Consider the following 26,929-nt stretch of genomic DNA (forward strand, 5'->3'; position numbering starts at 1 on the left):
TGTAAACAACAAGTTGCTGTCTGGGGAAATGAGCTGGGGAGGTAATTGTGATTTGGGAGAGGTGGCGGGAGGGAAGGCAGGAGGGAGAGTTGCTTCCCTTCTCGCTACTATCACCTGGCAACAGTTTGACATGGGCACCTCCCAGCTAATATATTCACAGCGACTGAGGGAGGCTGGGGCTGAGAGTCTCAATTGCATGAGCCCAGGGCTACAGCTGAGCAAACCCGCTCGGTAGTCTCTCTCGGGTGGACTCTCATAGCAACGGGCTTATCCACACCACCTGAGATACGAGGTAATAATGGGCGGGCGGGGAAACAGGCGACCTGTGCCCATGCCTTGTTTGTCAGAGAGAGAGAGGAACAGTACAATAACTAGGGATATGCTTGACATGTTTCACACTGGGCTCAGTACATGGGGATATCACAGTACCTGTGTTCACTGTTGCAAAGGCCCCATGTTAGTGGACCTGACGCCACCTGAGAGTGGTGATAAGAAGCTATCCTATTGGGGGTTTCCAACAATCACGACAATGACAGACGTTTGCAGCTCGAGGGCTCGCAACGGCTTTTCAATCTTATCAACAGCCATAGACTGCTGTGCAAAGAAGATACTGAATGTATATTAGGTTCATCCCACACACCTGTGCAGAAACAGGAAGCAGCACAACTAAGGGGTTAAAGGATTGAGATCAACGCCTGGCTCCCTGTTCCAAATGTCATTATAGCTCTTTTCCGAATCAATAGTGTGCTCCGTTCCTCCCTAAGCAAGTCATGCCAAAGATAAACCCGTCACGTGACGGATGGAGGAGGAAAAGACGGAGCCACAGCCGGGCCATTTCATCTGATGGTGAGAGAGATTAGCTTCTCCAGGATGAAAGCAGCTGCTTGTCTTCCGCCCCCTTCCCTCCTCCTCATCCCTCCATCCATCCACCCAGACATCAACACAGTGGTCTCTGTTTCCCAACCAGAGCCGTGCCTCCAGCTACTCACCTCTCTGCTTATATCACCTCATCTCAACCTGTACACACTGCCGTCTCCTAATAACCACGGCAACACCTCGCCCGCTGGGGCGCAGCCACACAGAAATGGGCGCCAAAAATGGTGCCACGGCAAAGCGGTGGGAGTTGTCAGAGAGTAGACTTCCCATGCCCCTCTCCCTTCACTCCTCTTCTCAATATCAATCAGATAGCAATCACACTCACCCAAACAAACACAGCCCCTCCCCCACCTCCAAGCTACTCATGCCATAACTTTTGCGGTACCCCAGAGAGGGAATGTCTCATTTTACCTGGCACAGCATGCTGTCAGCTCCCGATCTGTCCGTCCGGATGTGGAGAAGATCTCATCTGGAGGGAACGAGGGAGTCTCTGGGAGAGAGAGAGAGAGAGAGAGAGGAGGAGTCTCAGACAAGAGGAGGAGGAGAGCAGAGAGGAGCCTCCTAATGGTAATGCTGATGCTGTCACCGTCTGCCGCCTTTATTTTGTGGCCAGAGTTGAGGGAGCAGTACGGGTGGCGCTCTATTATCCCCCGTTAGAAACGACAGTGGATGCAGCGAGCGCTGGGCTGAGAGAGAGAGGGAGAGAGTGAGAGGGAGGAGGTGGAGAAAGAGAGAGAAGGGAGAGACTGGGCTGTTTAAGCGGACCATCGTCACGTGGCAGTTCCTTCGGAATCCCTCAAGTGAGAGGGGCGCTACATCACAGAGTCCTTGGCTGTGATTGGTTGAGCCGAGGGGAGATGCTAGGGACGGGGGATCTGTCGTGCTCTGCTCTGGCAGTTGTGAAGTAAGATGACCCTCTCAGCACACATAACATCTCCTCCTGTGTCTGAGCCCAACATCGCAGGGCACACCATCAATGACAAGCAAGGACACTCCCAATAATGTGTGTGTGTGTGTGTGTGTTGTGTGTGTGTGTGTGTGTGTGTGTGTGTGTGTGTGTGTGTGTGTGTGTGTGTGTGTGTGTGTGTGTGTGTGTGTGTGTGTGTGTGTGTGTGTGTGTGTGTGTGTGTGTGTGTGTGTGTGTGTGTGTGTGTGTCTGTGTCTGTGCGTGTGTGCGCTTGCGAGTGTGTGAAGGGTGAGTGGTTTCTGTATGCATGGAAATTCACACACACACACACACACACACACACACACACACACAACACACAACACACACACAACACACACACACACAGGTCCCATCAGATCATGCCCATGAAGGAGACATGATTTCCCCAGAGAGGAAGGGAGGGCTCATCCATAGAGGAGCTTGAAAAACACTGCAAGGCAATCTTTCATTAAAAAGATGAATGGGTCATGACTCTGACCCAGACACTCCATGTTATACCAGCCTGCCTTCATTCATTTTGAAACAGCCTGGAAGGAGATCAGCAACACCATCTAATAAGTGCTATCCTCTGGTTTGCTCTGTATCCTTCAGGAAAGTTATTTGATGAGGATGTGTAACACTGGGCACCATGATAACATTGCTGAAAGTATATATTTTTACAGGAAATTGCAGACAATACCTCATTATGCAACATACACATTATTCCCTAGTGGATCCTTACGTTTATAAGTAGATGGAATTCACGAAGGAAATATACAATAGTTCACCATTCAAGAAAGTGTTCCTCTGTGGCTCAAATCAAAATCTCTGAAATACCAGGAAGGAATCAATAGGGGATTGAATGAGGAGCAGGGCTGGCTGGGCTGAAAGGTCATGATGGAGGGCTAAGCAGGAGAGCGTTCTGACTCCTTTCATGTTCCCACACACACAGTGTCAAACACAGCCTTGGGGCATTCTGGGAGTGAAAAGGGGCTAATCTCAATCTGGAGATGTCATATTGAAAAGAAAATAACAATCACTATGAACAGCACGAGTAAAATCATTTCATTTCCATACATGTTCTATGCATTATCAAAAGGGCTCTAGTTGAAATTCAGAAGACAGAGGGGCAAACCAAGTTGTCATTTCTTCACCTCAGAGTGAGAACCACAAAATCACCTCGCCAGTCCTGAGTGGACGGGGTTCAACACGATTCTTTAAACAATTTGGACAACTCTTATGTTCCGGTATAATTCGAAAATTCTCATCTTTCTCGCCATGAGTTCTTACATATGTGCATCACCGCACCAGAAACGTGGTGGTGTTTTGAGAGAAATACATTTTGCCTATGGTTATGCTATAATGAGGATTTACAGTTTAAGCATGTTGACAAGAACAACCCCTCCACTCTATCAGTTCCTCCCTATTGATATAATGACATCATTCCCTCATCACAGAGTAACATAGTTCATTGATCATTCTCGTGGTTCCGGCAGGGTGTGCAGACACATAAACAACATGCATCAAGAGGTGTTAGTCATTTCCACCTGACGGTGTGCTGATCAGAAGTAGCTTCTGTCTGTGTCTTTGTGTGTCCCCTCTCTGGCGTGGCGTGGGGGAGAGTGAGTCATCCAGGAGGAGAGGAAAACAAAATAACTCAAATCACTATGAACACCACGAGTAAAATCATTTCACTTCTATTACTTTGCCATGCTTTATTCATTCAAAACATCTCTAGTTGAAATTCAAAGTATAAGGGGGCAAACCAAGTAGTATTTTCCGCACAGAACTAGCCTGAGTGGGTGAATGGGCATCATGTTTAATAACGTAGCTGACCCTTTTAGGATTTACTTTGACATCGGCCCCTGCCAACAAATATGTTACATACAGTATACATGTAGATACACTGTGCATCCTCAGTTAGAAGCCGTTAGACGCCTGGTGGTGTCTCTGAACAACTGCTTTCGTCGTACAGATAGTCATCACAAATACCTACAGTACACTCTCAGGAAACAGTCTCTGTGAACTCTGGGATGGGGGAGTACCATTGGAAGTCCTCTCTAACTAACTTTGGTGTGTAGCACCAACAGCTGCCTGGTCAGCGGCTATAACAACATGATGACAAAAGCTAGTCGTTCAGAATGGTAAAGATCAGTCACCATTTTGGTATGGGTGACCTTGGCAATGACAGCTTGAACCCCCCTCCATACAAATGTCAATTTGATTTCCTTTGCCTTTCAGTCTATATCTTTACTCTACATAATGAGGTAATTTACATGAATACAGGCACATGACTATATCTATTAGATTTTACAATGCACATCAACATAACTGATGTATGAATTCAAATAGAAATCAAGCTTCCCTTGGTCTAATTCATTCACAAAAGGCAATGAACATTTTCATATGCAAGCCCCATTACATCCAGTAATTGCCCAATGTCCAATTTCCTCAAAAGACACCCGTTCGAGAATCACGATTTACAACCACGATTCCCAAATTCCAAAGCTTCTCTCTGTAGGTGAGTCACCAAGCTCCCTGCTGAGCTATCCCCACCTCCCACACTCCAAGGTCATCCTCCTACCACACACCACAGTTACACAGAGCCATTAGTAGAGAAACATTAGAATATTCATACTTACATGTCATTGCCTTGGAACTTTGTGGCCATTCAAATTCCTCATCTCAAACTGAGTTTACTGAACTGTGTATTGGACAATTCCACAGTAACACAGTGACACAGACTCAGATTGTTCACTTTTTTTTTGTCAAACAAAAAACAATGAGTGTTTAGTTAAACAAATCATACAGCACCACGCACAAGGACTACTTTTAACAATTTCCACAGAAAAATGTACAAAAACAAATTTACTTGAAGAACGATGATTTGTGCTGTTTGTGCCGTCATTCTCTTACAAAACGTTGCGTCTGCACTGTTCTTCAAGTAAATGTATTTTTGTAAAACAAAATCTGTAGCAATTGTTCCAAGTAGTCCTAGAGTAGTGCATAGAGTTGTTTTTTAAAGTGAAGAATCTGAGTCTCTGTGTTACTCCGTTAATGTGGAATTGCTCTACTATATTATTGGCTTTGGCCATAGATCTCTGCGCTGATTGTAGAGGGGGGGCCGGACCCATCCCCTTTGGAGGGCATACGGCAGCTCAGTGGCTCTGGGCTGAATGCCCGTCAGCAGAGTTGGCCTGGCTGTGCGTTCCACAGTGGGGACACCAGCTGTACCCTCCCCGCTGGCCTTCACACACAGCCTGGCCCAGCGGCAGCCTGGCCCAGCTGCAGCCTGGCCAAGCCCCAGCCAACACCTCAACCCACTACGCTCCAACAGGCCCTGGCTGGCCCGACAGCAACATTAGATTTTCTGGAGGTTAGACTTCAGAGACTAAGAGGGAAGGGGTGGGGAGGGGGCAATATGAAGTTGGGACAGGGGATTGACATAATGTCATTCACCCCTAGTTGTGATTCCACGGTCTGCAGTCACATGGTCTCTATAATTTAATATCCCGACGAGAAAATCAAAGTGACAATATTAATCATGTGGTGGAGGGAAAAAATGACAGACTAATAAAAAAGTAAATGAATCCCCCCCTTCAGCCATCTGCACGGACAGATTACTGTTTGGCCGAGTGGGTAATGAAAGTGTGCATGCCTGTTTCTGCATGCAGTCATCAACAGCCAATCCATCCGTAGACACCTGAAGTCTTTCTGCCCTAATAGAGAAAATATTACAACCCAATAAAACTGTCACAGTCTTCATTTCATCACCTCAGAGTGATAACCACAAAATCACCTTGTCAGTCCTGAGTTGAGGGGGTTCATCACGATTTAAAAAAATAATTTGGACAACTCAAATGTTCCGGTATAATAAAAAATAAAAAATGTAATCCTTCTCGCCATGAGTTCCTACGTGCATCACCGCTCCAGAAAAGTGGTGGTGTTTTGAGAGAAATACATTTAGCTTATGGTTATGCTATAATGAGGATTTAGGTTTGCCGTTGCCAGACAGCCTGAGAAGAATCCTTTCAACATCTCAATTTAAGCATGTTGACAAGAACAACCACTCCACCAGGTGCTCTATCAATTCCTCCCTATTGATATAATGACATCATTCCCTCATCACAGAGTAACATAGTTCATTGATCATTCTCGTGGTTCCGGCAGGGTGTGCAGACACATAAACAACATGCATCAAGAGGTGTTAGTCATTTCCACCTGACGGTGTGCTGATCAGAAGTAGCTTCCCGTCTGTGTCTTTGTGTGTCCCCCCTCTGGCGTGGCGTGGGGGAGAGTGAGTCATCCAGGAGGAGAGGCCTGCTTGGCCTGCTGCACGGGACACAGGGACGGCTGCGTCTCTCACTCCATTGTTTACAGATCCGTGACATTCCTGGTCCGGTCGACAGCCAATGACAGCCTGATGGATTATGTGACACAGCAGAGTGCCATGTCACCCCTGGGGGGGAGGGGGGGTATGGATGTAGGTGGATCAGGAGGTGTTACGGCACATACAGCATAGACGGCGGGGCCGAGTGGGTGGCTGTCAGCTCGCGTGGTTGTCAACGGCTGGATGACAAGGCCAGACCTGCCCCAGATGATGCTGCGAGGGAAGCGAGGGAGACGAGACGGGCGACAGGCGGGAGGACGAGAAATTACGCAAACGAGGCCAAATGCATCTGCATGGAAATGAGAGGCGCAGTGTCCAAATTACACATCTGAGGTCTTCTCTGTGAGAGGCACAGCTTCCCCATAAGGTGAAGGAAGTAGAGGAAATTGAGACCACAGTCAGAGTAGCAACACGGCCTGTCAAGAGGATCACTGACCATATTTCCGTCGGGACAAATGCCATATGCATAACTAATCTAGTTTTCCTCTCCACGTCGATGCTTCCTTACTCAGAGTCGCACCAGAGGTGACTCAGCATGTTCCTCGGATACGCAAACAAACAAAACAACAGCCACAGACTACAATAGATTCATTCATTGCTAAATAATTAAGAGACGATTCAAGCGATCAACGTTGCTATTGAAGTATTCTTTCTTCCAATCAATATGATGTCTCCAGGAACACCTTGATGTGGATGAAAAGCTGAATGACTTCAAAATGATGAACTGTGATCGATGCTCTTTGAGATGAGACATTGTTGTTGATCTATGAAATGTATAGACCTTTAAATATTCACATCATCGCCCTGTCTTATTAGTAATGCTCTGCATGCTGTTGGCTCAACCCATCGGCCTTCACATTGATCTGTTTTGTCTGGCAAAGCACTCGCTCACATAATTAAACCCATTTTACACAGAAAAGACACAACAGAGAGAGGTCACCGGGGTTCAAACCCCAGACATAATGTGTAAGGTGTTCAACGTGACACACATTCTCCACGGACATAATACTGACAAATAATTACAATAATTTCTTAAGCTGAATTGATTTGTCTATGAAACATTATTTGATTCCCCCAGAAGGACAAGGATGGATGGTTCGGGAAGAATGTTTGGCTGGAAACCATTGCAATTTACTAGCCATTAGGGGGGGACATTCAGATTAGAATGTTGGGCTTTTACAGTCATGTTAATTGGATGTAGGTTTGGGTAATACACCGTTTATACCGTGTACTGGGGTATTTCAAAAACACCTACACTACCGTTCAAAAGTTTGGGGTCACCTAGAAATGTCTTTTTATTTTATTTTTAAAAGCACATTTTTTGTCCATTAAAATAACATCAAATTGATAAGAAATACAGTGTAGACATTGTTCATGTTGTAAATGACTATTGTAGCTGGAAACGGCTGAGTTTTAATGGAATATCTATATAATCGTACAGAGGCCCATTACCAGAAACCATCACTCCTGTGTTCCAATGGCACGTTGTGTTAGCTAATCCAAGTTTATCCTTTTAAAAGGCTAATTGATCATTAGAAAACCCTTTTGCAATTATGTTAGCACAGCTGAAAACTGTTGTTCTGATTAAAGAAGCAATAAAACAGGCCTTTTTTAGACTATTGAGTATCTGGAGCATCAGCATTTGTGGGTTCGATAACAGACTCAGCATGTCCAGAAACAAAGACATTTCTTCTGAAACTACTGATAGGCATCAACAGGAGTGTTAGGAAATCATTCAACAGCAAGGTTCCAAACTGACATTCCAACTGAATTTTAATCATAAGAGGCCATGAGTTTACCATTTCCTGTAAATTAGGCAAAGTGTGCTTGAAGTCAGCCAGATTGGATTCCACTTCCAGGGCTGTGCATCATACACTCCCAGTAAACCTATACTCTCTCTTCCTTCCAATCAAGGTGACCCCAGGTACGCACTGGGTCAATGAGGGCCCACCGCTCCTCAGGCTGTTTGACTTGCTAATCTTCTCTCTCCCTCCATATATCCCTCTTTCTCTGGTCTCTCTGTGTCTCTCTCTCCATCTCTTTCCATCTCTTTCCATCCCTCATCTTGGGAGGCTGTGTCGCTGTGCTGGGATGTTATTGGCAGATTACTAATACTAATCATTTATTTTTGTTATATGGAAATTGAGTTCAGGAGATGAGCCATCAGACGAAACGTGAGGCAATCCTCTGTATGCACAATGTGCATGATTGACTTAATGGGGAGCTGTCATTATTATCTAGTCTGTCAAGTAAACAAGCAGCAAATACTCAAAGGAGAAGCTTAAGCCAAGGTTAATCAGGTCATTAAATGAAATGATCACAATCATATCGCATTCTTCTCATCTAATTCCAGATAATGTATATCATTTGGAGTGATACTGGCCATATTTACCGCTAATAATTTGCCATATCTTTAAGGTAGATTCAGCAAGATGCCGTTGCATGCACTACATTACAAACACAAAGTCTTGCATTGTGCTCATCTCAATAACTGCAGTGCTCTTCGTTGCAACATCGTTTCACTGGGCCTACCTTTAAGGTAAATCAGATTTACACCAAATGCTTAGAGACAACTGCAGGTGGTGGGGGACTACAGTAGCTTTAAAGGGTTCAATCCTCTTAAGGGTATACCGAGTGCACAGGTCTTGAACTGAAGGCCCACCTCTGATGGCGGGGAGCCACTTCTTATTATCAGTGGATCCAGACCTCCAGCCACCTGCTCTCTGCTCATGCCCTTAGAGATGAGCCTGCAGTCACCATATGCCCAGGAGGCTCCACAGGCATGTGCATCATATACAATCGACTAGTCTGTCGTCTCCGCCCTCTTTGGGAGAGGGATAAGAGGGGCTGGATTGTCTGTCGTCTCCGCCCTCTTTGGGAGAGGGATAAGAGGGGCTGGATTGTCTGTCGGCTCAGTCCTCTTTGGGAGAGGGATAAGAGGGGCTGGATTGTCTGTCGTCTCCGCCCTCTTTGGGAGAGGGATAAGAGGGGCTGGATTGTCTGTCGTCTCCGCCCTCTTTGGGAGAGGGATAAGAGGGGCTGGATTGTCTGTCGGCTCCGCCCTCTTTGGGAGAGGGATAAGAGGGGCTGGATTGTCTGTCGTCTCCGCCCTCTTTGGGAGAGGGATAAGAGGGGCTGGATTGTCTGTCGGCTCAGTCCTCTTTGGGAGAGGGATAAGAGGGGCTGGATTGTCTGTCGGCTCAGTCCTCTTTGGGAGAGGGATAAGAGGGGCTAGATTGTCTGTCCTCTCCGCCCTCTTTGGGAGAGGGATAAGAGGGGCTGGATTGTCTGTCGGCTCAGTCCTCTTTGGGAGAGGGATAAGAGGGGCTGGATTGTCTGTCGTCTTCGCCCTCTTTCGGAGAGGGATAAGAGGGGCTGGATTGTCTGCCTGAGAGCAGAAACATTCTTCAGGAGCCATATGAAGATGCCTCCCACTTTTGCCCTCCAGCCCAAACCCAAGTCCAAAGTGCCTGTAGTGTGCCTTCCTGACAGTATTGATAGGATGTTGTGTTTCAGTTCATACCAAATAAGAGGGGTTTAGATCTACATTAAAAACATAGGAAATCCTTGGGCAACAGTTGATGGAAAAAATATATATATTTTGAGTTCCTTCTCCTTCATAGGACCACAGGTAATGTATGATGGCATATATTTAATATTTTTAATTTTATTTTTAATATTGTTGTTTAACAGGAGAAATGTCATCAAAGTAATAATTGAATATAGCCATGGGCAACGCCAAGCCTTTACAAAACAGAGGCTGAGCTGCCTGAATTGGTTTCAAGCTTACATAAACACAGAGAGAGCTAACAGGCAGGCCTAAGGTTATCCCCAGCAGAACACAATAACATTCAGATCCATGGATTTGATCAGGGCCTCTCTGAGAGTGTCTTAATTGCACATTCCCTGCTTCCAAAACTTGCCACCGGAGGCTCTTTATTGAAAGTGGATGGTGTAATGAGATGTGTAATCACATTATGTGGTCTTGAGCTGTTTGATGGCTCATAAAACAAACAAAAAAGTACAGATGTAGGATCTTAATTAGAGACAGTTTGCTACAGCAGGAAAATAATCCTGCAGCAAAACGAAATGTGAATTATTATGCGGATAATAATTAATGGACACTTCTTTGAAGGGGTTAATACATTTTTCATTAGGGCAAATCAAGTCTGACTTTTTAAAGTGGAAATGACAAACTTATGAAGCGTTTTTAAACCTTAAATAAACTACAAGTTAGCATTTTCATCAGCAGCAAACTGTTGACTAAATTAAGATCCTTTTATGAGCCGTTTCCGGCCTCCTCAGGCTCAGCCTTACCCTGAACGTTCTGGACTCTTTAGTATGCTGCCTGATGCTCATGGTCATTTCCATGTAAAAGGACTCATGAGAACCAACATGTGAAGTTTGTAGGAGCATATGAACGTTGGTGTTCATTGAAAACTAAAGAGTCTATATTTTTGGGAAACGAAGGCATAGATATGTTTCCTATTCTAAAAATGCGGAATAAACAAGGGTTTTGATTTCTGGTCACACAGATGGGAAAATGGGTCTTAAAAAACATCTACTATAAAAGTCTTAAAATGTATTGGAAACACATACAAACAGAATAATGTTGAAGAAAAGACCCCTGCCAACTAATATCAACATTTATATTTCGTTTTACAGAAATTATTTGCCTTCCGTAAGTTTAAGAAATATTGTCTACCGTCTTGTCATTCTGTTACCAAAACCCCACATATCTTTAAGATAGTCTAATTTCTCTCCTTCGTGAGGAGGGAGAATTCTGAAAGTTCACAGAAGTAACAAGTAAAGGCAAATATAACTATTATTAAGTGATTAAAAGGAGTCCCTCTGTTACTAAATTGGTAATGGAGTGTCTGAAAAATATTTTGCAGCAGAGCACAGTACAGCACAGTAGAGCACAGTAGATCATAGTAGAGCACAGTACAGTAGAGCACAGTACAGTAGAGCCCAGTACAGTAGAGCACAGTAGATCATAGTAGAGCACAGTACAGCACAGTAGATCATAGTAGAGCACAGCACAGTAGAGCACAGTACAGTAGAGCCCAGTACAGTAGAGCACAGTAGATCATAGCAAAGCACAGTACAATCGAGCACAGTAGAGCACAGTAGATCATAGTAGAGCCAGTACAGTACTGTAGAGTACAGTAGATCATAGCAAAGCACAGTACAATCGAGCACAGTACAGCACAGTAGAGCACAGTAGATCATAGTAGAGCACAGTACAGCACAGTAGAGCACAGTAGATCATAGTAGAGCACAGTACAGTAGAGCACAGTACAGTAGAGCCCAGTACAGTAGAGCACAGTACAGCACAGTAGAGCACAGTAGATCATAGTAGAGTACAGTACAGTAGAGCACAGTACAGCACAGTAGAGCACAGTAGATCATAGTAGAGTACAGTACAGTAGAGCACAGTACAGCACAGTAGAGCCCAGTAGATCATAGCAAAGCACAGTACAATCGAGCACAGTACAGCACAGTAGAGCACAGTAGAGCACAGTACAGCACAGTAGAGCACAGTAGATCATAGTAGAGCACAGTACAGTAGAGCACAGTACAGTAGAGCCCAGTACAGTAGAGCACAGTAGATCATAGCAAAGCACAGTACAATCGAGCACAGTACAGCACAGTAGAGCACAGTAGATCATAGTAGAGCACAGTACAGTAGAGCACAGTACAGTAGAGCCCAGTACAGTAGAGCCCAGTACAGTAAAGTACAGTAGAGCACATTAGATCATAATACAGTACAGTAGAGCACAGTAGATCATAGTAGAGCACAGTACAGTAGAGCACAGTACAGTAGAGCCCAGTACAGTAGAGCCCAGTACAGTAAAGTACAGTAGAGCACATTAGATCATAATACAGTACAGTAGAGCACAGTAGATCATAGTAGAGCACAGTACAGTAGAGCACAGTACAGTAGAGTCCAGTACAGTAGAGCCCAGTACAGTAAAGTACAGTAGAGCACGCATGAAGTAAAGAAAAGTAGAGTAGAGTATAATACTCTATTGGACTGTAATATACTCTTCTCTTCTTCACGCTACTGTTTTTATTTGACCTTTATTTAACCAGGCAAGTCAGTGAAGAACAAATTCTTATTTTCAATGACGGCCTAGGAACAGTGGGTTAACTGACTTGTTCAGGGGCAGAAGGACAGATTTGTATCTTGTCAGCTCGGGGATTCGATCTTGCAACCTTTCAGTTACTAGTCCAATGCTCTAACCACTAGTCATTTTCTATCTTTACTTTTACTCAAGTATGACAATTGATTCCTTTTTCCACCACTGCAAATTTGGTCTTGTTTGGTTGGCAGATTTCATTACAATAATAGCCTGTGTGTAGAATTAATACCCAAGCATGAAAAAGAGGATATTACATTTTTCTACCTTTGTGTACCTATTTAAGATACATCACAGTGAAGACAATGACATTCATAATTATATTTTTCTGTATAGTACAGATCAAAGACCCATGATGTCATTCTGTTCCCGTCATTCTGTTTTTGATTTTGATCCACTTCACTTATTGTAGTTCAATAACCAACATAAACTCAGCAAAAAAAGAAACGTCCATTTTTCAGGACCCTGTCTTTCAAAGATAATTAGTAAAAATCCAAATAACTTCACAGATCTTCATTGTAAAGGGTTTAAACACTGTTTCCCATGCTTGTTCAATGAACCATAAACAATTAATGAACATGTACCTGTGGTACGGTCGTTAAGACACTAACAGCTTACAAGCGGTAGGCAATTAAGGTCACAGTTATGAAAACTTAGGACACTAAAGAGGCCTTTCTACTGACTCTGAAAAACACCAAAAGAAAGATGCCCAGGGTCCCTGCTCATCTGCGTGAACGTGCCTTATGCATGCTGCATTTAGGCATGAGGAATGCAGATGTGGCCAGGGCAATGAATTGCAATGTCCATAATGTGAGACACCTAAGACAGAGCTACAGGGAGACAGGATGGACAGCTGATTTTCCTCGCAGTGGCAGACCACGTGTAACAACACCTGCACAGAATCGGTACATCTGAACATCACACCTGCGGGACAGGTACAGGATGGCAACAACAACTCTCCTCGTTACACCAGGAACGCACAATCCCTCGATCAGTGCTCAGACTGTCCGCAATAGGCTGAGAGAGGCTGGACTGAGGGCTTGTAGGCCTGTTGTAAGGCAGGTCCTCACCAGACATCACCGGCAAGAACGTCGCCTATGGGCACAAAACCACTATTGCTGCACCAGACAGGACTGGCAAAAAGTGTTCTTCACTGACGAGTCGTGGTTTTGTCTCACCAGGGGTGATGGTCGGATTTGCGTTTATCGTCGAAGGAATGAGCGTTACTGTACTCTGGAGCGGGATCGATTTGGAGGTGGAGGGTCCGTCATGGTCTGGGGTGGTGTATATCCTCCTCCCTCATGTGGTACCCTTCCTGCAGACTCATCCTGACATGACCCTCCAGCATGACAATGCCACCAGCCATACTGCTCGTTCTGTGTATGATTTCCTGCAAGACAGGAATGTCAGTGTTCTGCCACGACCATCGAAGAGCCCGGATCTCAATCCCATTGAATATGTCTAGTACCTGTTGGATCAGAGGGTGAGGGCTAGGGCCATTCCCCCCCAAAATGTAAAAGGAGGCAGGTGCCTTGGTGGAAGAGTGAGGTAACATCTCACAGCAAGAACTGGCAAATCTGGTGCATGAGGAGTCCATGAGGAGGAGATGCACTGCAGTACTTAATGCAGCTGGTGGCCACACCAGATACTGACTGTTACTTTTGATTTTGACCCCCCCCTTTGTTCAGGGACACATTATTCCATTTCTGTTAGTCACATGTCTGTGGAATTTGTTCAGTTTATGTCTCAGTTGTTGAATCGTGTTGTTCATACAAATATTTACACGTTAAGTTTGCTGAAAATAAACACAGTTGACAGTTCTTTTTTTGCTGAGTTTAGATTTTTTCAAAATCAGGGTGTCATATTAATACTGACACCCCATTCTTTCTGCAGACATCTTTGAATCTTCATTTGGAGTAGATATTTAACAGTGTTTTGGAAAATGTGGTTGCATAAAACAACTGGAGATTTTCCTGTCATTCTGTTACCAAACTTTGCATCTGCTCTGTTCCTCGAGTAAATGTGTTTTAGTAAAATGTTCAGAGGCAATTGTTAAAAGTAGACTTCTGCATATTCTGTAGGTGTGTGGCTTGTAAAACTTCACAATCAACGGTTATTGCTTGGCATACATTTTTTGGGTGAAAAGTCAGTCTCAGCATCACTCCGTTACTGTGGAATTGCCCTCATGCATTAATAATGAGGACTTCGCTGTGGCAGGTAGGGGCAGTGTACAGACTGCATTAGCGGAGCTCTCAGGAGTCTTATCAACACTCCAGCAAGGGCTCAATGGCCCATTTGAATTAATGCATAGGGAGGGGGACATGGGGTACAATAAGGACAGAAAAATGGCTGCCATGGGGAGGTACATGTCGTATAAATGGATCTGCATAATGACACTGTCTTTGGTCATGAAAGCAGTATTGTCAGCGACCTGAGAGTGGCGCCTGCGCAATACGAGCATCTATTGGCCCTAGTCCTATTGGCTAAAGTGAAACAACCCATTCAAACTATTTCAGCAGACGCTCTTATCCAGAGCGACGTACAGAAGCAATTATGGTTAAATGTCTTGCTAAAGGACACTTTGACAGGTTTTTCATCTAGTCAGCTCGGAGATTCAAACCAGCAACTATTCAGTTACCGGCCCAACGCTCTTAACCGCTAGACTACCCGCCTTCATTTCCTATTTTCTTCATAATCAAACTATTCCTGTGGCAACTAGCAGAGGAGGATTCCCATTGGTGGGGAATAGCACAGTACAGTAGTGGGACGAGCCTCATTTACCTGACAGATACTAATTACTGCACAATGCAGATTACTATGTCACTGACGGCACTGGAATCAATCTATTGCTCAATGTTGAAACTCCTCCTTATGGCAGCCATCGCTAACTGGTGATTTAATCCCCTACCGCCCTCCAGTGAGTCTATTTATAGCTATGGGCATTATCCCCATTGTATGTTGGGAGTGAGGTTATTTTTAGGCGGGTAGACACGTGATCACACCAGCTAGCTCGAGATTTAATTATGGCTCTCGTAATGAGAATACACGGCACGTGGAGTCACACCGTTCCAACATGTTAGACCCACACAGCCCAGAGGCTGAGACAAATAACGACTATCCTGTAGCTTTCAGTATATTCAGTAATACTCAATCATGCATGGCTATCTACAGACATTTGAGTCATTTCCTATTCTCTGAGGCTCTGTCAACCAACAGGCTAGTAGTTAATGTAATGGCGCTGGCACTTCCTCCAGCGAAGTCTGATGGGAACCGTGATGCTCGGGGAGCCCCTGGGCAGTAAACCTCCTTTACTGTAAGACAAACACACATTATCTTCACCTTACACGCCCCAGTGAACAGATATTACCCCAGTCAACCACTGTCATGTTAACTCCCTGTAGTTTAGCCTACACCCCTCTGTACGTGGTATTGTACTCACTCACCTCAACACAGGTTTAGCATGGACAATAGAGGTCATTACTTATATCAATACATCACACTTCTACGACAATGTCTAGAAATCGTGACTGTGCTGTAAAAAAAGAAGAAGAATGCACTAACAAACAACAAACTGCTCTTAATGCAGATGTTTGTGCCAGACTAACACCCTCACACACTCCTGTAGGGATGGAAGCTGATCTGAGGCCAGTACAAATCAAACGGGTGTTTAAGTAGAAATGACAGAGATGCGACTCTATCCATAATTTACCTCATTACATGGCACAAAGGGGTCATTACTCAAAAGTGCTCAATTAAATACTTTTGTTTTATAAGAAAGGAGGCTTTGTCACACATGGCATGCTTGAGAGACAACTCTGTCATTTAAATTTCAAATCATGGGTGGGGGTTATAGTGGGCGGCAGGCATGGTCAACTGCTTCTGTTAAAAACAGTCACAACTCCCACACCTGAGAGAAAAATGATCTGAACCTGGGGTGGTGTTTTCCTGGAGAACAATGGGAGAGATGTGTTCACTGTCAGTCACTGCATTTAAAGGGTGGACCTCTCATTATCTCTCTCGTCTGAAGCTATAATCACCAAGTAGATTGTCTGGTGTTTTGCAAAGTTCAGCAACAGGAGCAGCAGTTTGTGATGAAAATGAAAGTTCAGGTGTTTCATGAATAAGGTAAATCTGTACATTTACTGAAAGCGTGCTGACGCACACATGCCCTCCCTTTTGTTTATCTGTTGGATTAAGACGTTTGAGCAGGTTGTCTTAATCTCACACAGATGCAGCAGAACACTGATGGGGATTGCGGCGTATTGCCTCACTATGGGGAATAGTAAACCACATTCATTTCCAGCCAAATATATTACCATATAGCCTTTCCTCTTTCTCACCACTTCTCTCACTGTATTGCTGACTGACATTAGCAGATGTATTTCTGCTTTCGCCATTTGCATTACAACTACTCAGACTTTTAGTGCATCGAAAAACACCATTTTATATTGGCCAAACAGGTTTGCTCCATTTTCAGACCTTTTACTAATTGAAAGGCTTTCAAAGCTTATTTTTACACAAATTATTCAAATACAAAGAGGAACGTCGTCTTTCATAAAACACGAGTGTCAGTAGAAGTCCCAGACCACTTTATAATGCCGTTTTAAAATGGGCTTCATATACACTAAGTGAGCTTCATATACACTATACAGCTATGACAGGATAAATAGCAACCCACTGTGTGTCGACATACATGCTTGGGCGGCATGCAGACACGTCCACGTCGCTCAGGGAGAGAGAGAGAGAGAAAGAAAGAAAGAGAGATAGAGAAAATTAACAGACATCTCCTTGGAGGCCCTGAGGCATTGTTCAAGAACCCTCTCCACCGGCTTCCTGAGAGACAATGTCCCAGCCTCATTTCAATTACGTGATGCCAACTCATGCAGACCGATAAGTGGCTATTATGAAATTAGCCAGTGATAAGCCATTCATTTATCTGACAAGACTGTGGCTGGAAAGCAGTGTCCCGAAGGAGGAGATGGTGGCAGGAGAGAGGACACAAATGCAGGGGGACAACACAAGGCATGAACCGCTGCTTTAACTATCTGGTACAAATGGAACTGAATGAGTATTGTACTCAATATATTTTAAATGTTAGATGTGGGTTATTATAGATTGGCTTGGTATATTCTAAGCTTAACTCGTAGCTTCGAGCAAGTACAACGACTAAGGTAGATGTGATCTTGGGTATATTGTACCTCGGGGACAAGGTGCCCTTTCTTGATTCGCTGTTCTTTAGCTGCCTGAGTCAGAGAGGCAGGGTTTAAACCTGCTTAGTTATGATAATCAGATAGATCACATAGTCGCTCTCCTTCTCAGAGTTCAACGTACGACCAGACAAGGTCTAAGGGTGGCACAATGCTTCAGTATTCAGCTCTTAAACAGGGATGTTGATAAGATGTATAACATGCATCATCTTTTTGCTGTGAAAGACATATTGCTGTATGCTCAAAGGCATGCTTTCAGTCATTCTTTTTGAAAATGTTATAGTATCCAAACAGTCTTTTTCATGAATGAATTCACATCACAAAAATACTCACAAGAGGTAGAATAGCATTTAATGGTACAGTTTTCATGAACCTCGTCAACCATAACAAACATTGAGTCATGATCCCATTTCCCCTTCTAACTCTCACACAGCAGGCAAATCAGAGTGTGAGGGCCGACTGATTGCAGCTTTGCAGCAAGTCAGCTGGAGCCGCTCAACCACCACTGTCTAACCACCAGAATGCTCTCCTGCAGGGTTGTGACGAGATGGAGTACAGCTACGTCAGAAGTGACTTTTCGTAGCAGGTTAGGAAAGCATTAAGTCTAACGCTAACCTTTTTCCTAACCTTAACCTGATTCTCAAACCTGCTACCTTAATTCTCCTAACCTGCTATGAAAACAATCACTTCCGTTCATTGCTGTATACCACCTAGTCAAAACCCTCCTGTAGGGGTCTGTTCCTTCATGCTGCAGAGTCACTGAGGGATGTGGGTACTGTATACCCCACAGTCAAGCTCCCCAATGAAACCTATAGCTAAAAACCCAGAGACTAATGTGTTTTAAGGGCACACTGGGCCAAGTCACAAGATCAGACGGACACACTCACTATTCTCACTTCCCAGCTGTGCACCGCTGCACAATGGCATTGTGGGAGAACTCTCCCTGGGCTGAGAACCTACCTGATCCCCTAAGCTGAGCGAACGTCTAGTCCTTAGATCGCATTGCCTCATATCCTGCTACTGCCAAGTCCATCTTCTCCTGGTACATGATTGTCTGTGGAGTGGCAAGTGGATATATCCCTTTCAAGTCCTTTTATGACAGAGCATAATGGCCATTCTATACAGGCTATGAAACGAAGAGCTCGCAGGCCTGAGAGGATATCTCAGCTGCAGTCATCGAAGGAGTGTGTTCAAAGAGGCGGTGATGACCTGCAATTGTTTGGCTGTGGAGTCTCAACCTAGTCAACTGTGCACTTAGTACCTACTATAAGGAGTCAGTGAAAACGTATCACGTATCACTTCATGGACACCGAATCATGACTACCTACAGTACAGTTTGGCCCGAATATTATACAGTCTATAACTCCATCAGTAGTTGTGATGTTTTTCCTCAAGAAGTTGCTGTTCTATATTGGAGTCATTATTCTGCAGGGACAATGGCGGTAAAATAACGCCTTTTGTTTTCTGTTCCCAAGACATGTTAATTAGAGCAAGAATATTGTCTTTTTCACACATCGGTTACTCCAGTTGGGAAAGAAGGACCCTGTTGAGGGCAACTATGACATGATCTATTTTCCGCTCTCAATTATTCCGTTTAAATTAGGGAACATTAGGAGTATTTTTTAGAATGCTCTGATGCACACCAACAGAAAAAGGATGTTTATTTCACGCAAGCTAACTCCTTGTAAATAAAAAAGGAACCAGCAAATCTACAGTTACTGTCAATTGCTGATTGGTTATCTGTTTCACTTTGGAGTGCAGAGTGGTTTTGTAAATGAGATGTTTGTTTATTTCAGGAAAGCATTCAAAACAGAAAGGAGAGAGTGATAGCTAGATTATAACAGGTGATGCTAGTTCTGAACAGTATGATTTAATATAAAAAGTTTGAATGAGGACGAAACAATATGTACCGGTATATCGTGTATACCCTGAAGGGAGATGATGTCAACAAGCTACTGAAAGAGTACGTCAAATTAAATCAAATTGTATTTGTCACATGCGCCGAATACAACAGGTGTAGACGTTACAGTGAAAAGGCTACTTACAAGTCCTTAACTAACAATGCAGTTATAATGAAATCCCTAAAAAAGTAAGAGATAAGAATAACAAATAATTAAAGAACAGCAGTAAATAACAATAGCGGGGCTATATACAGGGGGTATCGGTACAGAGTCAATGTGTCAATGTGTAGGGGGCAATGCAAATTGTCTGGGTAGCCATTTGATTAGCTGTTCAGGAGTCTTATGGCTTGGGGGTAGAAGCTGTTTAGAAGCCTCTTGGACCTAGACTTGGTGCTACGGTACCGCTTGCCGTGGGGTAGCAGGGAGAACAGTCTATGACTAGGGTGGCTGGAGTCTTTGACAATGTTTAGGGCCTTCCTCTGACAACACTTTGTATAGAGGTCCTGGATGGGAGGAAGCTTGGCTCCGATGATGTACTGTACTACGCATTACCCTCTGTAGTGCCTTGTGGTAAGGATGCCAAGCAATTGCCATATCGGGCAGTGATACAACCTGTCAGGATGCTCTCGATGGTGCAGCTGTAAAACCTTTTGAGGATCTGAGGACCCATGCCAAATCTTTTCAGTCTCCTGAGGGGGAATAGGTTTTGTCGTGCCCTCTTCACGACTGTCTTGGTGTGCTTGGACCATGTTAGTTTGTTGGTGATGTGGACGCCAAGGAACTTGAAGCTCTCAACATGCTCCACTACAACCACGTCGATGAGAATGGGGGCATGCTAGGTCCTCCTTTTCCTGTAGTCCACAATTAGCTCCTTTGTCTTGATCATGTTGAGGGACAGGTTGTTGTCCTTGCACCACACGATCAGGTCTCTGACCTCCTCCCTATAGGCTGTCTCATCGTTGTCGGTGATCAGGCCTACCACTTTTGTGTCATATGCAAACTTATTGATGGTGTTGAAGTCGTGCCTAGCCTTGCAGTCATGAGTGAACATGGAGTACAGGAGGGGACTTAGCACGCACCACTGTGAGGCCCCCGTGTTGAGGATCAGCATGGCGGATGTGTTGTTACCTACCCTTACCACCTGGGGGCGACCAGTCAGGAAGTCCAGGATTCAGTTGCAAAGGGAGGTGTTTAGTCCTAGGGTCCTTAGCTTAGTGAAGAACTTTGAGAGCACTATGCTGTTGAATGTTGAGCTGTAGTGAATGAATAGTATTCTCACGTAGGTGTTCCTTTTGTCCAGGTGGGAAAGGGCAGTGTGGAGTGCAATAGAGATTGCATCATCTGTGGATCTGTTGGTGTGGTATGCAAATTGGAGTGGGTCTAGGGTTTCTGGGATAATGGTGTTGATGTGAGCCATGACCAGCCTTTCAAAGCATTTCATGGCTACGGACTTGAGTGCTACGGGTCGGTAGTCATTTAGGCAGTTACCTTAGTGTTCTTGGGCGCAGGGACTATGGTGGTCTGCTTGAGACATGTTGGTAATACAGACAGGGAGGGGTTGAAAATGTCAGTGAAGTCATTTGCCAGTTGGTCAGCGTATGCTCGGAGTACACGTCCTGGTAATCTGTCTGACCCAGCGGCCTTGTGAATGTTGACCTGTTTAAAGGTCTTACTCACATCAGCTGTGGAGAGCGTGATCACACAGTCGTCCAGAACAGCTGATGCTCTCATGCATGTTTCAGTGTTACTTGCATCGAAGCAAGCATAGAAGTTATTTAGCTCGTCTGGTATGCTCGTGTCACTGGGCAGCTCTCGGCTGTGCTTCCCTTTGTTGTCTGTAAAAGTTTGCAAGCCCTGCCACATCATCGGAGCCAGTGTAGTACGATTTGATCTTTGTCCTGTATTGCCTGTTCGATGTATCATCGGAGGGCATAGCAGGATTTCTTATAAGTTTCCGGGTTAGAGTCCCGCTCCTAGAAAGCGGCAGCTCTACCCTTTTGCTTCTGGTTGGGGTATGTACGTACAGTCACTGTGGGGCGACATCCTCGATGCACTTATTAATAAAGCGAGTGACTGATGTGGTGTACTCCTTCCTCAATGCCATCGGAAGAATCCCGGAACATATTCCAGTCTGTGCTAGCAAAACAGTCCTGTAGCTTAGCACCTGCTTCATTTGACCACTTTTTTATAGACCAAGTCTCTGGTGCTTCCTGCTTTAATTTCTGCTCGTAAGCAGGAATCAGGAGGATAACGTTATGGTCAGATTTGCCAAATGGAGGGCGAGGGAGAGCTTTGTGTGTGGAGTAAATGTGGTCTTGAATTTTTTTCCCTCTGGTTGCACATTTAACATGCTGATAGAAATGAGGTAAAACTGATTTAAGTTTCCCTGCATTAAAGTCCCCGGCCACTAGGAGTGCCGCCTCAGGATGAGCGTTTTCCTATTTGCTTATGGCGGAATACAGCTCATTGAGTGAGGTTTTCATGCCAGCGTCTGTCTGTGGTGGTATGTAGACAGCTGCAAAAAATAAAGCTGAAAACTCTCTAGGTAGATAATATAGAGTGTATAACTTCCAGCTGTATGTTCTTAATGTCGTCGTTCAGCCACGACTCGGTGAAACATAAGATATTACAGTTTTTAATGTCCCATTGGTAGGATATACGTGCTTTCAGTTCGTCCCATTTATTTTCCAGCGATTTAACGTCAACTAGCGGAATGGGAGGCAAGGGCAGATTAGCCACCCGTCGCCTGATCCTCACAAGGCATCCTCATCTCTTTCCGCGAAACATACGTTTCCTTTTCCAGCAAATCCAAGGGATCTGGGCCTGGTCGGTTGTCTGTAGTATATCTCTCGCGTCCGACTCATTGAAGAAGAATTCCTCGTCCAATATGAGGTGAGTAATTCCAGTTCTGATGTCCAGAAGCTCTTTTCGGTCATAAGACGGTAGCAGCAACATTATGTATAAAACATTTTTGATCCTGATTGCGTGAGATTACTCAACTAAGTGGTGTTTTCAATGTTATTTTTGTATGGAGGGGAGCCTTTGATTTATCAAAGCACTTCAAATACACATCTTTGTAAGAGCTGATGCCCATCATCCAGTCAAGGTAAAGCTTGCCTATATATTATGTTGCTTGCTTACTAACAACCAATGATCAAAGCAGAAAGATGAAATTGTCAAGGCAGATTACCCTAACACATTGCCTGTAGTAGGAATATTTTGAATAATTCCCACCACAACAAAGGCCCATTGAACTCTAACCCGCTTTCATCTACCTGATGGTAGACACACACACACACACACACACACACACACACACACACACACACACACACACACACACACACACACACACACACACACACACACACACACACACACCACAATGCCATCTTCTTAGTTCACTCACTAATGGCTTTGGAAAAGTATTAAAACTACCTGTTATTCTCCCTTTCTAGTATCAATGCACCAGAAATGTTGATCTAAATGCCATGATCATCTAGGCCAATTAGCTCCATTGGTCAGCTGTGGTGCCTAGTTGGAATGTCATCCTGCAGTACCTGCATCACTCCAGGAACAGGGTTGTCTACCCCTGATCTAGGTAGCTAAATGTGCCATTTGAGATGCTGTGTGATGTTTCCAAACTACATTTAAATACAGTAATACAATTTAACAAAATTCAAGATGACTGATCTGGTGATGGCTGCTGGAATGACACCCGTCTCTCATATTGGCAGTGATTTTGGAGTGAAATTTGAATTGAATGTGCAGAACATGTCAACAGCCTGTCACATTGCCTAAACATCAGACTGTTACCATGGTTACTCCCGAAATGTTCAGTCTGACCGAAGTCACCCTAAAAAAGACTCAAAGCGATCTACAAGCCAGAATGTTGAATAAAATGATACACTACATGACCAAAGGTATGTGGACACCTGCTCCTCGAACATCTCATTCCAAAAGCATGGGCATTAATATGGAGTTGGTCTCCCATTTGCTGCTATAACAGACTCCACTCTTCTGGGAATGCTTTCAACTAAATGTTGGAACATTGCTGCGGGGACTTGCTTTCATTCAGCCACAACAGCATTAGTGAGGTCGGGCACTGACGTTGGGCATTTAGGCCTGGCTCGTAGTTGGACTTCCAATTCATCCCAAAGGTGTTTGATGAGGTTGAGGTCAGGGCTCTGTGCTGGGCATTCAAGTTCTTCAACAAGGATCTCAACAAGCCATTTCTCTATGGACCTCGCTTTGTGCATGGGGGCATTGCCATGCTGAAACAGGAAAGGGCATTCCCCAAACTGTTGCCACAAAGTTGGAAGCACAGAATCATCTAGAATGTCATTGTATGCTGTAGCGTTAAGAGGCCTAGCCCGAACCATGAAAAACAGCCCCATTATTCCACCTCCAAATTTTACAGTTGGCACTATGCATTTGTAGCATTCTCCTGGCATGCGCCAAACCCAGATTTGTCTGTCAGACGATGAAGCGTGATTCATCACTCCAGAGAACGCATTTCTACTTCTCTAGAGTCCAACGGTGGCGAGCTGAACACCACTCCAGCCAACACTTGGCATTGCGCATGGTGATCTTAGGCTTGTGTGCGGTTGCTTGGCCATGGAAACCCATTTCATGAAGCTGGATGAACAGTTCTGGTGCTGACATTGCTTCCAGAGGCAGTTTGGAACTCGGTAGGGGGTGTTGCAACTGAGCAAAGACAATGTTTACACACTACGCGCTTCAGCATTTCAATTCTGTGAGCTTGTGTAGCCTACCATTTCGCATTGTTGCTCCTAGACATTTCCACTTCACAATAACAGCACTTACAGTTGACCAGGGCAGCTTTATTTATTTATTTTACCAGGTAAACTGGCTGAGAACACAATCTCATTTACAGCAACAACCTGGGGAATAGTTACAGGGAAGAAGATGGGGATGATTGAGCCAATTGTAAGTTGGGGATGATTAGGTGACCGTGATGGCCAGATTGGTAATTTAGCCAGGACACTGGGGTTAACAACCTTACTCTTATGATAAGTGCCATGCGATCCTTAGTGAACACAGAGTGTCAGGACACCCGTTTAACATGCCATCCAAAAGATGGAACCCTACACAGAGTAATGTCCCCAATCACTGCCCAAGGGGATTGGGATTTATATATTTTTTGAGACCAGAGGAAAGGGTGCCTCGTACTGGCCCTCCAACACCACTTCCAGCAGAATCTGGTCTCCCAAACAGGGATTGACCAGGACCAACCCTGCTTAGTTTCAGAAGCAAGCCAGCAGTGGGATGCAGGATGGTATACTGCTGGCAGTTTAGCAGGGCAAAAATTTGATGAACTGACTTGTTGGAAAGGTGGATTCCTATGACGTGGCCACGTTAAAAGTCACTGAGCTCTTCGGTAAGGCCATTCTACTGCCAATGTTTGTCTTTGCATGGCTGTGTGCTCGATGTTATACACCTGTCAGCAACAGGTGTGGCTGAAATAGCCGAATCCACACATTTGAAGGGATGTCCACATACTTTTATGTATTTACAGTTACTTTACCGTTTATACAGTACATGCTGTTGGTGCTTTTGGAGGTAGGAGGTAGAGATTTGGTATCCACAGGAAAGTGTTCATTTCTGTCACATGAATTTTCAATCTCTTAATTAAAGCATAGCAGATGATGTACAATACGTAAACACTAGCCAAATGTAAACGAACATGGTCGACCGAAGCACATTTCCTCACAATCAGCTGAGATTGTTTGCAGTTTGGTCTGTGGTTCAGTTAGGCTCAGCCATATTGTGCAAGTGTTGCTCACTTGGGAATTGCATCAGCATTGAAAATAAAAACCCGAAGTACAAATCGGTATACAGACCAGTGTACTGATGGTCGGGTTGATAACACTTCCCTGTGGATATGTTGTATCAGATTACCTCCGACATCGGGAGAAAACCGGCGGACAACAGGCAAAGTAAGTTGAAAATGAAGTTTGTGCAACATTCTGACTTGTAATGGGACTTTTGGGGAATGCTGAGCCTACCAGTGTGGAAGTATTTCCCTTTCTGATTCTAAAAGAGGCTACCTGTCACGGTGACCCTTGCAAACAACAGTGAAATCTTATTCAGTTGTAAACGATATGTTTGTGGCGGTCTGACAGCGGCAGACAGCGGTTTTCAGAAATGCGAGTAGTCTTACTAGGCTATTCTAATGAATGATGATTTGCTTCCAGGGAATATGTGTTGTTTCATGACTAGTTCTTATGACCTGTCCTTGTTATGATAAATTGAGAGATGCCGCAATGGCGTCTTTTGTTTTGCAAATGTGATTGGCCAGTGACTCGCCTTTCTCCCTTGGGATGAAGGTCACACAAAGTTTTCCATCTAGACTTCGGTGCTGTCTCAACACTTGTGATTTTGATCATTTCGGTGCCATTTTTGAAAAGTTTGTTTTTAATGAAACGTTTCCCAGCTTGTTTATCTTAAGTGTAGGGAAGTAGCCTGCCAGTAGGCCCAAACCTATTTAGTGCAATCAAATATCACCTGGCGTGTGCATTCGACATTCAAACAAGCAGATAGATATTTTGTTTTATGGACAGGAATGACTACATGTCATGAAGTCATCATTGCCTATATGATCTGGCCAATAGAATATATTTAAGTAATTAGCCCAAAGAAATGTGGCATATGGCTGAGGTACCTAATTGCTATTATAAACTGGTTAACCATATAATTAGAACAGTAAAATGAAATGTGTTGTCATACCCGTGGTATACAGTCTGATATACCACAGCTTTCAGCTAATCAGCATTCAGGGATCAAACCACCAAGTTTATAATTAAGTGATAATGCTTGAGAGGCCAGTGTTTGGAGGATATGTTGGCACGGGTGTTGTTAGGCCCGAGACGAAGTCGAGGCAAACAGTGCCAATATATCCTCTAAACACCGGCTTCAAGGGCATTATCACTTTTAGACAAAGGGTTACCAACCTATTCAAATAATGATTGACATATTTTCATTAAAAATGTTATTTTGATGAATTTATTTATACTATTTCATCCTTCCACAAGATATAGTCCCAAAAGCAAATCTACTGTAGGGTTGCTACCCAAGCCGGCTGGTCGTTCGTTCGATTGGTTCGGTTGCCAGAGACGCGACCCATTCGTTCAGTCTTTTTGTTCTGTATCTACAGACGCGACCCAGTCATTCGTTCTACATGTTCCATTGCCATTCTGGCTGCAACATTCTTTGACCTTGCTTGCTAGCTAGCCAACTACGGCTAAATTACAGTCACGTCAAACAGTGCAGGCAGAACAGTAGCTGCATTTGCTTAAGCTGCAACATTTATTTGGATGCATCCATAACAATGAGCTACTGAGGCACGATTTCACCTAGCATAGAAAATGTGCTCTCTCTTTAGTATACAAATCTCTGCTGTTGAAAACTAAATGTTAGTCTAAGAGAAATGTGAGATAATGTCTAGATGCTTTTTATAGTGG

The 26,929-nt window shown here is 44.2% G+C and overlaps 1 protein-coding gene and 1 long non-coding RNA gene across 5 annotated transcripts in view; one reads left to right on the forward strand and one right to left on the reverse strand.

The window, feature by feature from the left end:
• The window catches only part of LOC112214183 (synaptotagmin-1), a 254,392-nt gene extending 252,793 nt beyond the window's left edge, over positions 1–1,599 (reverse strand). For 2 of the 3 annotated variants that reach the window (XM_042297977.1, XM_042297972.1), the window contains exon 1: positions 1,288–1,593. The gene's annotated coding sequence lies outside the window, so the exon portion shown is untranslated. Of the gene's footprint in view, positions 1–1,287 lie in introns of all 3 variants that reach the window. The other variant, XM_042297978.1, reaches the window with a different exon arrangement.
• A 23,686-nt stretch (positions 1,600–25,285) lies between these two features.
• Positions 25,286–26,929, forward strand: part of LOC112214182 — a 103,967-nt gene continuing 102,323 nt past the window's right edge. Inside the window, exon 1 of one of the 2 annotated variants that reach the window (XR_002948086.2) lies at positions 25,286–25,405. This is a non-coding gene — a long non-coding RNA (uncharacterized LOC112214182). The remainder of the gene's footprint in view (positions 25,406–26,929) is intronic. The other variant, XR_006078907.1, reaches the window with a different exon arrangement.

The sequence above is a fragment of the Oncorhynchus tshawytscha genome, linkage group LG15, assembly GCF_018296145.1.
Source record: "Oncorhynchus tshawytscha isolate Ot180627B linkage group LG15, Otsh_v2.0, whole genome shotgun sequence".
Classification (NCBI taxonomy): domain Eukaryota; kingdom Metazoa; phylum Chordata; class Actinopteri; order Salmoniformes; family Salmonidae; genus Oncorhynchus; species Oncorhynchus tshawytscha.